This window comes from Eretmochelys imbricata, chromosome 14, assembly GCF_965152235.1.
Source record: "Eretmochelys imbricata isolate rEreImb1 chromosome 14, rEreImb1.hap1, whole genome shotgun sequence".
Taxonomy (NCBI): domain Eukaryota; kingdom Metazoa; phylum Chordata; order Testudines; family Cheloniidae; genus Eretmochelys; species Eretmochelys imbricata.
The window spans coordinates 41064829-41076867 of NC_135585.1; the positions used below are offsets into that span (position 1 = coordinate 41064829).

A 12039-nucleotide genomic window follows, 5' to 3' on the forward strand; every position below is an offset into this window, starting at 1 on the left:
TGAAACTTTGATGGCTTTTTTTGCCCAAACTTTCTAATTCCAATGCACACAAAAAGTTGACAGAAGGGTAACATTTTATGTGTTTCTTTTTGCAGTTTTTGGACACTAGTTCAACCATAGCATTGAATGCCATTGACTTCAAAGGAGCTACTCCAGATTTGCACAGTTGTGTAACTGACATCAGAAAAAAGATGTGTACCCAAATTACTTTCTATGAGAAAATATTTTTCTCTTCATCATGTCCCGCAATATTCTCCTCAGAGCCTCTTTCACCTCTGTGGCGGTTCAGTGATGAGACAGAACACAGCTTTATGCAAGCAAGCAGGCTGGTCAGCGGAGATGGGCTGTTCTGCCCCCCCCCCGCCTTCCACCTTCTCCTTTTATTATATTTCTCCCCCTAAGCATTACACACTGCTACACAAAGGAATGTATGACATTGATTCATATACTTAGTTACCATCCTTTAGCTACTACAATCCTGGTTCTCAGGCCTTGAGCCCAGGCTAAGAAAGCCTCCCACAGTTGCTGTCCAAACAATCAAGTTCTCATGGTTCATATCTAGCCCTTGTCCTTGGATAGAGCAATGTCTGCATTGCTTCTACGAAACAGTCAGGGTGTGCCCCGCCTGCTTCCAGGTGGAATAGCTAAACATTAACCCTTCACACCTCCTTCTTCCTCAGGCTGTAAATAAAGCGGTTCAAGGTGGGTGTGACGGTTGTGTAGATCAGAGATAGCACTTTGTTGCTGTCTGGTAAGTTAATGGGTCTTAAAAGATCAGGCTGCTGCTCCCATAATACAGTGTCAGCACAATGAGGTGTGAGAAACAGATGGAGAAGGCTTTGTGTCTGCCTTCAGCCAATGCCATCTTTAAGATGGTGGAGATAATAAAGATGTAGGACACAAGGATGAGAGTAAATAGCATGAAGATGACCAGTATAGCAGCTGTAAACAACTGCATTTCATACTGAGAGGTGTCAATGCAAGAAAGCTTAATCAATGGGGGAATGTCACAGAAGAAATAGTTAATCTTATTGGAGACACAAAATGGCAAGTTGAAACCCCGGACTGTCTGTTCTAGGGACACCACATTACCACTGAACTATGAGAGAACTGCCAATGAAAGGCAGACCGTCCTGTTCATGATGAGCCTGTACCTCAGTAGGTTGCATATGGCCACGTAGCAGTGTCATAAATATAAAGAAAAGAGTAGCACAAAATCCCTCCTTGGTGGCTGTACTGAATCGCTTTACCTGTAAGGGGTTAAGCAGCTCAAATCACCGAGTTGGCACCTGACCAGAAGGACCAATGAGAAAAGAAGATACTTTCAAATCTGGGGTGGGGGGAGAGAGGGCTTGTTTGTGGCTCTCTTTGTTTTGTTCCCTCTCCGGATGGAGGGAGAGACCAAGCAGGTACAATATCTCCTGAAAACATACCTGGAAGAATCCATCTAAAATTACAGAAATTGTAGGTAAGGCAAGGAATTGCATTTGGTTCTCTTTTGTTTTGGCTTGTGAATTTTCCTCTGCTAGAAAGGTAGTTTTATTCCTGTTTTTGTAACTTTCAAGCTCAGCCCAGTGGGGAATCCTCTGTGTTTTAAATCTTTGTATTATCCTGTAAAGTTACCTTCCATCCTGATTTTGCAGGTGTGATTCTTTTACTTTTTTCTTTATCAATAAAGTTCTTCTTTGAAGAACCTGATTGATTGTCTGTGTCCTAAAGACAAGGGTAGCTGGGGGACTTCACAGAAGAACTGATGCACCACGTTGCCTCCACAGAAGGATATTGCAAAGGTTTTTCCAGTGTGCACTGCAGAGTAGAGAAGAACACTGATCAAGGCACTGGCTGCCATTTGGACACAAGCTCTTCTGTTAATAACTGTCTCATAGTGCAGTGGTAAACAGATGGCGACATATCGATCGTACGCCATGATGGTCAGTATGGCAAAATCTGCTGAAGCGAAGAAGACGACGAGAAAGACTTGGGCAACGCATCCAGAATAAGAAATAGATCTTGTGTTCATGAGGGAGTTGGCCATGCATTTGGGGATGGTGACAGAGATGGAGCTGAGGTCTAGGATGGACAGATTCATCAGGAAGAAGTACAGGGGGGTGTGAAGGTGGTGGTCAAGGGCTATGGCTGTGATGATGAGAAGGTTCCACAGTAGGGATATCAGGTAAAGCACTAGAAACACCACAAAGTATAAAATCTGCAGTTCTGGAACATCAGAGAACCCCAGGGGAAGGAATTCGGTCATGGTGTTTTGGTTGGACATTTTCTTCCTCAGTACACTGTGTGATAGCTGTACGGGGAATGAGACGGACAATGGTCAGGATTAGCGCAACAGAGGGAATTGCCCTGATTCCCCTTTCTCTAATATCTCATTATATGAATGTCAAAGGTGCACAGAACTCGTCACTTACAATGAGTAGGTGTTGGCAGTGCTCCTCACCTCTGACAATCAGTCAGTCATGTTATCACACTATTGTAAATTGGGTCAGATCCTTTAAAGTCAATAGAGCTTCGTTACTTTACCCCATCTGACGATTTGACCCACGATGTTGCTTGTTAAACACAGCCTGATTCCCACGTAGACACACACAGCCTTGTAAGTAGCGGCTCATCTGTGATTTTTCTACCCCAAGCTCTGTGCCTAGAGGGCCAGCTGCCTGCTTCCAAACTGATTTATGGCACCAACTCCCAGCTGCAGTTCGGCCGGCATGTAACAATGGACAAACAGCATCCCTCCATCATCACTGTGTTGTATTGTTTACTCTGTGCGTGAGGTGCACGGTTTGCCAGGACACTTGGGCTCTACTCTTGTCTCTGCCAGTGACCTGCTGTGTGACCTTGGGCCAGTCATTTCCCCTCTTTCTGCCTCAGTTTCCCCTCCCTCCATTTCTCTGCTGTGTCTACTAGGACTGTAAGGGCTTTCGGAGAGGGGACGGGGGGAAGATTTTTAAAGGTATTGATGCACCTAGTGAGATTCTCAAAAGCATCAGGGCCCTCAACACTCCTTGAAATCAACGAGTTATAAGCTCCTAGGTGCTTCTGAAAGTCCCACTAGGTGCCGAAATTCCTGTGGAAACATAGCCCCATGTCTTGTTATGTGTAAGTTCTGCACACCCATTGACACCGAGTATACTCAGCCAGCAGCAGTGTGAAGCTAGGACAGGAGCTCTGACTTCTATTTGCAGTGAGCTCCCGTCTGTCCTTGAACGGGTCAGGATAGACAGGGGTTGTCTGCTTGGCTCAGCTCTAACCCAGGGTTGAAAGGGGCTAGTCTGTACAAAACAGAGTCTGTGAGCTGTCAACTTTACTGGTTATTCAGTTGTTACCTACTTGCAGCTATCCATTTGAAAGAGTAATCACGCAGATGCAACAGAATAAATGGTTTGAAATTAAGGTTTTATCAGGCAATATTAATGTTCTCTAATTTATTTGAGGTTTAAGGCTGGTTAGAAATTTTCAGCTGTGTTCTTTTTAATCGAGACTGGGTTTTCAGCTAAACAACAACAAATCTCAGAATCTGTCTGCTTTTCTCCAAACATTTTTGGATTGTTCACTAAAGAAACTGAAAACTCAAAACGCAAACATTTTTGTTTTTTTGATTAAAAAAATCCACATTTCAGCAGAAAGTTGTCATTTGCCAAAAACTGAGGGGGGAATGTTGCAGTTCAATGACAAGACAGCACAGAGCTTTAAGCAAGCAAGCAAGCTGGTCTGCTAACGGGCTTCTGCCTGTCAGCTTTCCACCCTCTCCTTTATTCTTTTCTCTCTCCCCGCGCATTACATTCTCCAACAGATAAAAGGAATACATTGGCTTTGTTTTACATTCTTATTTACCAATTTCTGTCTACCACATTCCTTGCTCTCGGGCCTTGAGCCCAGTCCTGGGAGGCTTCCCACGGTTCATGTCATCTGGGCGAGATTCCAAGGTTCATGCCCTTGAGAGGAGCTGTGTGTGCACAGCTCCTACACAACACTCCGGGTGTGCCCTGAATGTTGCCAAGCGCATAAAACTTGTATGAATCCTACAGGCGAAAGAAATGGATTTGGGGTTTTCAGTGAAAAGTCAAAATTTTCCTGAAGGGTGGAAAAATTCCAATCAGCAGCAGGCATCTGATTAATTTGGGAGTAAAAGTCTTAACGAGTTCAGATTGTAATTCATATTTATCCTCTTAAATTTACCTCTATGTTCATCCCCAAACCTAGCTAATTGAAAAAGCAAACTTACTGTGCCGATCTTTGTGGATTTTTTCCCCAATGCATGATCCAATCAGTCATCCAGCACTACGATTCTTTGGTCAATATCTATCTTTGTACCAGAATCTAGAAGCGAAAAGCACATGCATCTGAGAATTCTTTCCCCCTTTCATTTTGAGACTGCACTGCCAGAACTAGACTCAAACCTGTTGCTCTCTGCAGATCAGCTGTGTGTAGCTGGTGTTGAGCATCACTGGCATTAAAGGACTGATGCTGCAGCAAGGTAATTTATGAATGTCTGGTTTCAGAGTAACAGCCGTGTTAGTCTGTATTCGCAAAAAGAAAAGGAGGACTTGTGGCACCTTAGAGACTAACCAATTTATCTGAGCATGAGCTTTCATGAGCTACAGCTCACTTCATCGGATGCATACCGTGGAAACTGCAGCAGACTTTATATACACACAGAGATCATGAAACAATACCTCCTCCCACCCCACTGTCCTGCTGGTAATAGCTTATCTAAAGTGATCATCAAGTTGGGCCATTTCCAGCACAAATCCAGGTTTTCTCACCCTCCACCCCCCAACACACAAACTCACTCTCCTGTTGGTAATAGCCCAACCAAAGTGACAACTCTCTAAACAATGTGCATGGTAATCAAGGTGGGCCATTTCCTCCACAAATCCAGGTTCTCTCACCCCCTCACCCCCCTCCAAAAACCACACACACAAACTCACTATCCTGCTGGTAATAGCTTATCCAGAGTGACCGCTCTCCCTACAATGAGCATCATAAAGCTCATGCTCAAATAAATTGGTTAGTCTCTAAGGTGCCACAAGTACTCCTTTTCTTTATTCATGTCTATTTCCTAAGGGTGGGTGGGACTCACTCCCTGGAGCCCTGCACAGCTCAGCAGCAGAGGCCAGGGGCAAGTGCAGTGTTGCCTAGCTGATGAAGACAAAGAGCCATTCTGTCCCTCCAGTCCGACCCTCACATAGCATGGGGCCTATGATCTCCACCAGCATTCCCTGATTCCAACCCAGTTTCTGTGTTATCTGTGAGCCAGGATCACAAAGATGGAGACACCTATGGGGATTTATCAATGCTCCTAAATGAGCTCGGTGGCTAAGTCCCGTGGTCATTCAGTGGGAGTGAGTAGCTTAACCTGCTTAGATGCTATTGTGCATCCCAATAGGCAGCTGTCATAAATATAAAGGGAAGGGTCAGCACCTTTAAAATCCCACCTGGCCAGAGGAAAAACCCTTTCACCTGTAAAGGGTTAAGAAGCTAAGATAACCTCGCTGGCACCTGACCAAAATGACCAATGAGGAGACAAGATACTTTCAAAGCTGGAGGGGGGAGAAACATAGGTTCTCTCGGTCTGTGTTGTTTTTGCCGGGACCAGAGCAGGAATGCAGGTCAGATCTCCTGTAAAGGGCTAATAAGCAATCTAGTTAGATATGCGTTAGATTCTGTTTTGTTTAAATGGCGGAGAAAATAAGTTGTGCTGAATGGAATGTATATTCCTCTTTTTTGTGTGTCTGTGTGTGTGTCTTTTTGTCACTTAAGGTTTTGCCTAGAGGGATTCTCTATGTTTTGAATCTGATTACCCTGTAAGGTATTTACCATCCTGATTTTACAGAGGTGATTCTTTTACTTTTTCTTCTATTAAAATTCTTCTTTTACGAACCTGATTGCTTTTTCATTGTTCTTAAGATCCAAGGGTTTGTGTCTGTGTTCACCTATGCAAATTGGTGAGGATTTTTATCAAGCCTTCCCCAGGAAAGGGGGTGTAGGGTTTGGGAGGATTTTGGCAGAAAAGACGTTTCCAAGTGGGCTCTTTCCCTATTATATATTTGTTAGACGCTTGGTGGTGGCAGCAAAAAAAGTCCCAGGGCAAAAGGTAAAATAGTTTGTACCTTGGGGAAGTTTTAACCTAAGCTGGTAAAAATAAGCTTAGGGGGGTTTTCATGCAGGTCCCCACATCTGTACCCGAGAGTTCAGAGTGGGGAAGGAACCTTGACACGGTGGCAGAGCGGTGGGATTAACTTAAAATCATTTTGAGATTTTTTGAACCAGAAGCACAGATATTTTAAAAGGAAATATTTTTTTTCCTTTGGGCTGCTGGAAAGCAGGTTTTAAGCTCAACGCAGTTAGGTTTTTTTTTTTCTCTCTGCTTGGGGGCCAGAGCAGAGACAAAAGGGAATTGTCTTTTGTGAGCTGGAGTTTTCTTTACCTAAAGGCAGGGTAGTTAACCTCCTGCAGGGAAATTCACAAGTCTTCACGGACCTAAAGTTGTTTTTTACCTAAGAGCAACTAGAGGGGTTTTCTGTCTATTTGCCTGGAGACAAAGGTGTTAGGGTTTTTTTAAGGATTTTTCTGTAGGCTGACAATCACTATCAGACAACATAGGTATCCGGTTACAACACAACCTATATATATATATTTTTTTCGACAAGCCAAGTTTTTTGTTTGTTTGTTTGTTTGTTTTATTTCTAACTCTCTCTCTAACACTCTCCTTAAAATTCCTGAAGCTCACAAGATGACCACATTGGTCGCAAAATTAACTGGATGAGCTCTGGACATATTCAATAAGATGCCTATTGATGAGGCTTCTGACTATAATAAGATCAAGGATTTGTTTTAAAGCAATTTCAAATTACATCTGAAACGTACAGAGTAAAATTTCGAACCCTTAAGAGAGGGCCTGGACTAAATAATGTGGCTTATCTAAACCAGATGAAGGATCTGTTAGAGAAATGGGTGCAAGGAAGGGGTGTCACTAGCTTTGACGGAATGTGTGATTTGATAGCTCAGGAGCAATTCCTGAATATGTCCAAGGAAGAAATAAAACAGTGTTTATGGGATAAGGAAATGGACTCAGCAGAAAGTCTTAATTCTTATGCTGATCGATACGAGCTGTCCCAGACCACCAGAGAGGCGGGGCAAGCCAGAACAAAACGGGTGGAGGGAGGAGAGAGCAACAACCCTGGTTGTAGTTGGAGCAGATACCAGAAGGAACAACCTCAGACCACACCCTACTACTGGAGGCAGCCCAAGGCCCCAACTATACACCAAGGAATACTCCAGACACCTTATCATCCGGCCACACCATTCTCCAGCAACCCACCTCGCCCCAGTGACCCGTCAGCTGGACGATGTTTTAAGTGTAACGAGCCAGGGCATGTAAAGGCCAACTGCCCCATGAACCGCAACAGATTACAGTTCATTGCACCGGAATAACACCAGAGGTCCTTAGGCCCAGATACCTCCCAGATAGCTTTGGAGCGGAGGGAAACTGTGAGTGTGGGCGGGAAGAAGGTCACCGCTTGGAGGGACACCGGAGCACAAGTGTTGGCTATCCATGCTTCCTCAGTGGACCCCAGTTGAATTGACCCAGAGATCCAAGTGACAATTCAACCCCTCAAGTCGAACTCTTTCAATGTGCCTACAGCCAAGTTGCCTGTCCAGTACAAGGGCTGGTCAGGAACGTGGACTTTTGCAGTCTATGATGATTATACCATCTCCGCGCTGTTGGGGGAAGACTTGGCCAATCATGTGAAACTAGCCAAGAGGGTGGGAATGGTCACCGGCAGCCAGGCTAAACAAGCCGTCCTGCCTAGCTCTGTTACGGAAACTTCTACCAGGACCCAGTCAGAGGTGATGGACCCACACCGCATGCCAGTGTCTGCAACAGCAGTAGTGGATGCACTCCCAGAGACCCAGACAGAGCCAGTCCAAAACCTGATTGATTTTCAGTGTCCTAAAGACAAAGGGTCTGGTCTGTGCTCACATTGCTAACCAATTGGTTCGTATTTTATTCTCAAGCCTCCCCAGAAAAGGGGGTGAAGGAGTTTGGGAGGATATTTTCTGAGGATCGGGATTCCAAGTGACCCTTCCCTGAATTTTTCTATAAATCACTTGGTGGTGGCAGCAATTCTGTCCAAGGACAAAGAAAGAATTTGTGCCTTGGGGAAGTTTTAACCTAAGCTAGTAGAATATAAGCTTAGGGGGTCTTCAATGTGGGTCCCCAAATCTGTACCACAGAGTTCAGAGAGGGTGGGGGGGGGACCCTGACAAGTGGTCGTACTCCATGGCGGCCAGAAGGAATCACTCAGAGGCCCCAAGGAAGAGCAGGAAATCCATTTGTACAACACAGCCCATTTAGGAAATGTTCTTGTCCTCTGAGAGGAAGTTCACCAGCATCTTGGGGACAGTGACTGAGGTGTAGCAGGGTAAGACCCGGAGAAAGAAATACATGGGGGTGTGAAAGGCTGGGTCCATGGTGATGGTGATGAGAAGGATGTTTCCAGTCAGGGTAATGGTGTAAAATAACGGATAGATGGACAACAAAGGTACCCCCAGCTCATGGTGGTTGGACAATCCCAGTAGAGTGAATTCAGTCACCACAGTGAGGTACCCCCTTCTTGATTCTTCTGCATATCTCATCTGTGGTGGGACAATAAATATCTAGATAACATGTGAAGGAATGACCCATTTCAGGAACTAAGGAGGAGATGTTCAAAGGCACACATGGAAGTTATGGACTCAATTCCCGAGGACATTCAATAGGAGTTGTAGCCCACATCCCCAAAGGTATGTGAGTGGCTAACTCCCATTGATTTCTAGGGGGGTTAGGCACCTAAATATTTTAAAGTGTCTGGGAGCCTGAATGCCACATGTGCCTTTGAAAATCTTCCCCAAAAGTCACAGGAGCAAATTCTCTCTTCATGTCACCAAGTTCAAATCTCAGGGAGGGTCCGTCCAAAATCCCTGTGTGGGTTGACTGGCATTTCCATATTCTCGATGTGGCCAGAAAATGGGAAAAAATGTCTCAAGAGAAAGAATCACCCCAAAAAGTTCATAATTTCTGTGTGAGCAGTCAGGACTGCCTCGAAAGGGCCCCTCAGTTAGACAGATAGACCAACAGAAAGACAGACAGACACGTAGGCAGACCAGTAGAAATACAGATAGACCAATAGATAGATAGACCAGTAGATCAATGGATAGATTTCACCTAGACACAAGTTACTTGTTTAAATTCTATCCTCTTTCACATTCCTTTAACCATCCCACCTTCCCTCCCACTCCAATAAGGATGCACAGTTTCTGACTTGGTAATTCATAAGGAACAGATTGACTACACTATGTTCTAACTGACACACTATGCAGGTCCCCAAGTGGTGCAGATCAGCAAAACTGCTTTGAAGTCAATGGAGCTATGCTGATTTACCCCTAGAATTCCATCTAATCAGCACAGAGTTTTCTGCCCTGCTTGGTGAATCTAAAGCAGGGGTGGGCAAACATTTTTGGCCCGAGGGCCACATCTGGGTGGGGAACTTGCATGCATGGCCATGAATGTAGGGCTGGGGCAGGAGGTTGGGGTGTGGGAGGGAGTGTGGGGTGTGGGAGGGAGTGCGGTGTGCAGGAAGGGGCTCATGGCAGGGGGTTGGGGTGCAGGAGTGGGTGCAGAGTGTGGAAGGGGGTCAGGGCAGGGGTTGGGGTGAGGGGTGCAGGAGGGGTTTGGGGTGTGGCTTCCAGCCCTGCACCATTTAACTTGAGCGGCTCCGGGGTGGCAGCGGCGCGCAGTGGGGCTAAGGAAGGCTCCCTGCCTGCCCTGGCCCCGCGCTACTCCTGGAAGTGGACGGCACCACGTCCCTGCGGCCCCGGGGGAGGGGCGCAGAGGGCTTCACGCGCTGCCCTTCCCGGCGGGTACCTCCCACGAAGCTCCCATTGGCCGTGGTTCCCCGTTCCCAACCAATGGGAGCTGCGGCACGCGGGGTGTGCAGGGATGTGGTGCCGGCCGCTTCCAGGAGCGGCGCGGGGCCAGGGCAGGCAGGGAACCTGCCTTAGCCCCACTGCGCCAGAGACTGGCAATCCCGCGGGCCGCCTCCAAAGCCCTGACTGGCCGGATTTGGCCCGCGGGCCATAGTTTGACCACACCTGATCTAAAGTATGAAGACATTACCAGAGACCAGGAGGATGTGACTACAGGTCTACAAGAAAATGTAACAACTGTAAATAGCTATGAAGAGAGATGTAACAAAAAGTAGAGCTGGTTGAAAATTTTGAGGTAAATGTTTTCCCCATAACAAAATGCTAATTCAACAAAATCTAAATGTTTAGCTGGAATGCATTGATTTTATCAAAATTTTCCAGGGGAAACTGATAAGGTTGAAACATTTTGTTTTCTCTATATCATTTCATCTATCATATAATATAACGTAATATTATATAATATGATATAATGATAAAGTCCAAATGAAATGTTTCAACCTTATTTAAAAAAAACATTTTTCCTTATTGATATGCAATATTTCAGAATATTTTCTTTCATGACCAGCTCTGAAAAAGAGGTAAGGCATTGCTCTTATTCTAATTTGTAATAAATACATAATAATAATAATAATAATAATAATTAATAATTAATTAATTAATTAATAACAAGGCAATTCATTGAGCCCTTTATGCTAGACTTACTGATTGTCATTTCAATTGTTCCATGAGCAATTCCACAGAAACCATTGTGATAATTTACAGAACAAGGTCCCGTTCAATATGAAGGTATCACAATCTGTCACCTCTGAACTACTAACATCAGTTGTGTCAGCCTCACTGACTCTGGCTGAGGCAGGTCAGTATTTAACCCATTTCTACAGATGGGGAAACTGAGGCACAGAGCAGCAAGACATGATTCTCTTCTAAGGTTGCACAGTTAATGTGTGGCAGGGGCAGAAAGAGATTCCAGATCTCGTAAATCACCCTGGTCTAAGCACAGAACTGCCCCTGAATATTCCCTATAGATGTGAGAGTATACACCTCTGCAGAAAACCAAATATGATTAATCAAACGACTGAGTTGGGGGTCATATATCTATACAGAGAGATAGACAAATAGTTCATTTCGTGCACCCACCAGCCATCAACACAGTCCCATTGTTTGCAGTCTCAAGCTGCTCCATTCTAAAGACACCAGTAAAGGCTGCATGAATACAGCGGCTGCAGAGACCAGAGCCTTGACAGCTTGGATTTGGTGAATAATAATTGTTAGTTTATGTTAATAATTCAGACCCCAGAAGGGGAGAGTAATTCCAATGCACCAATTGTAAGGCTTTCTTTGACTGGGAAAGGAGAGAAATAGAGACAGTGTCAGGGTCTGACATCAGTTTGTTGTTAGCCTTCACCCCTAGGCATAACCCTAACTGGTATTCAACAGGGACTTCAGCATGAGTTTACCTTTCAACCTTCAATGGGGCCACTCATACGATTAAAGTTAAGAATGTGCTGAAGTGGCTGTGGAATCAGGGTCTTTGTACAGAATATTCAAAGGGAGTGAGTTTTAAATTCATACTCATGAGTGTTTGGAACAGATCCTCAGCTGGTGAAAATTCTCAGAGATCTATTGACTTCAATGGAGCTATGACAATTTAAACCATCTGAGGACTGGCTCCTTGATTTTTAAGGATCCCCAGTGTGATACTTTCATTTGTTCACAGAAGCAAAAGAGAGCATGTTAAAAATGTATCCTGTCAAAACAGCTCAAAGGTCAAACACCGAGTATTTTAGGACGAACTGTTTGTAAATAACAGCTAGAGTAAGAGAGAGCCATAAAAATCTTTGTTAAATAAGGAGTCCTTATGAGAAAATCATGATCTGGACATAGACAATCTTTAACAGGAAAAGAAGCACAATAATTTGCACAATAATTTCCATAGATTATTCATTATCTAGCAGGCTAACATAATTCACAATCAAATAGAAATCTATCATGATGACAAAATGAGGTTGTGTGTTAGGACAAGGAATGGTCCTGTCTGTCTGTCTCTCTATCTGATCA

At 44.6% G+C, this 12039-nt stretch overlaps 1 pseudogene; it reads right to left on the bottom strand.

The window, feature by feature from the left end:
• Positions 1-659: 659 nt before the first annotated feature.
• LOC144274044 (olfactory receptor 10A7-like) lies at positions 660-8487 on the bottom strand (annotated as a pseudogene).
• Between the last annotated feature and the right edge of the window lie 3552 nt (positions 8488-12039).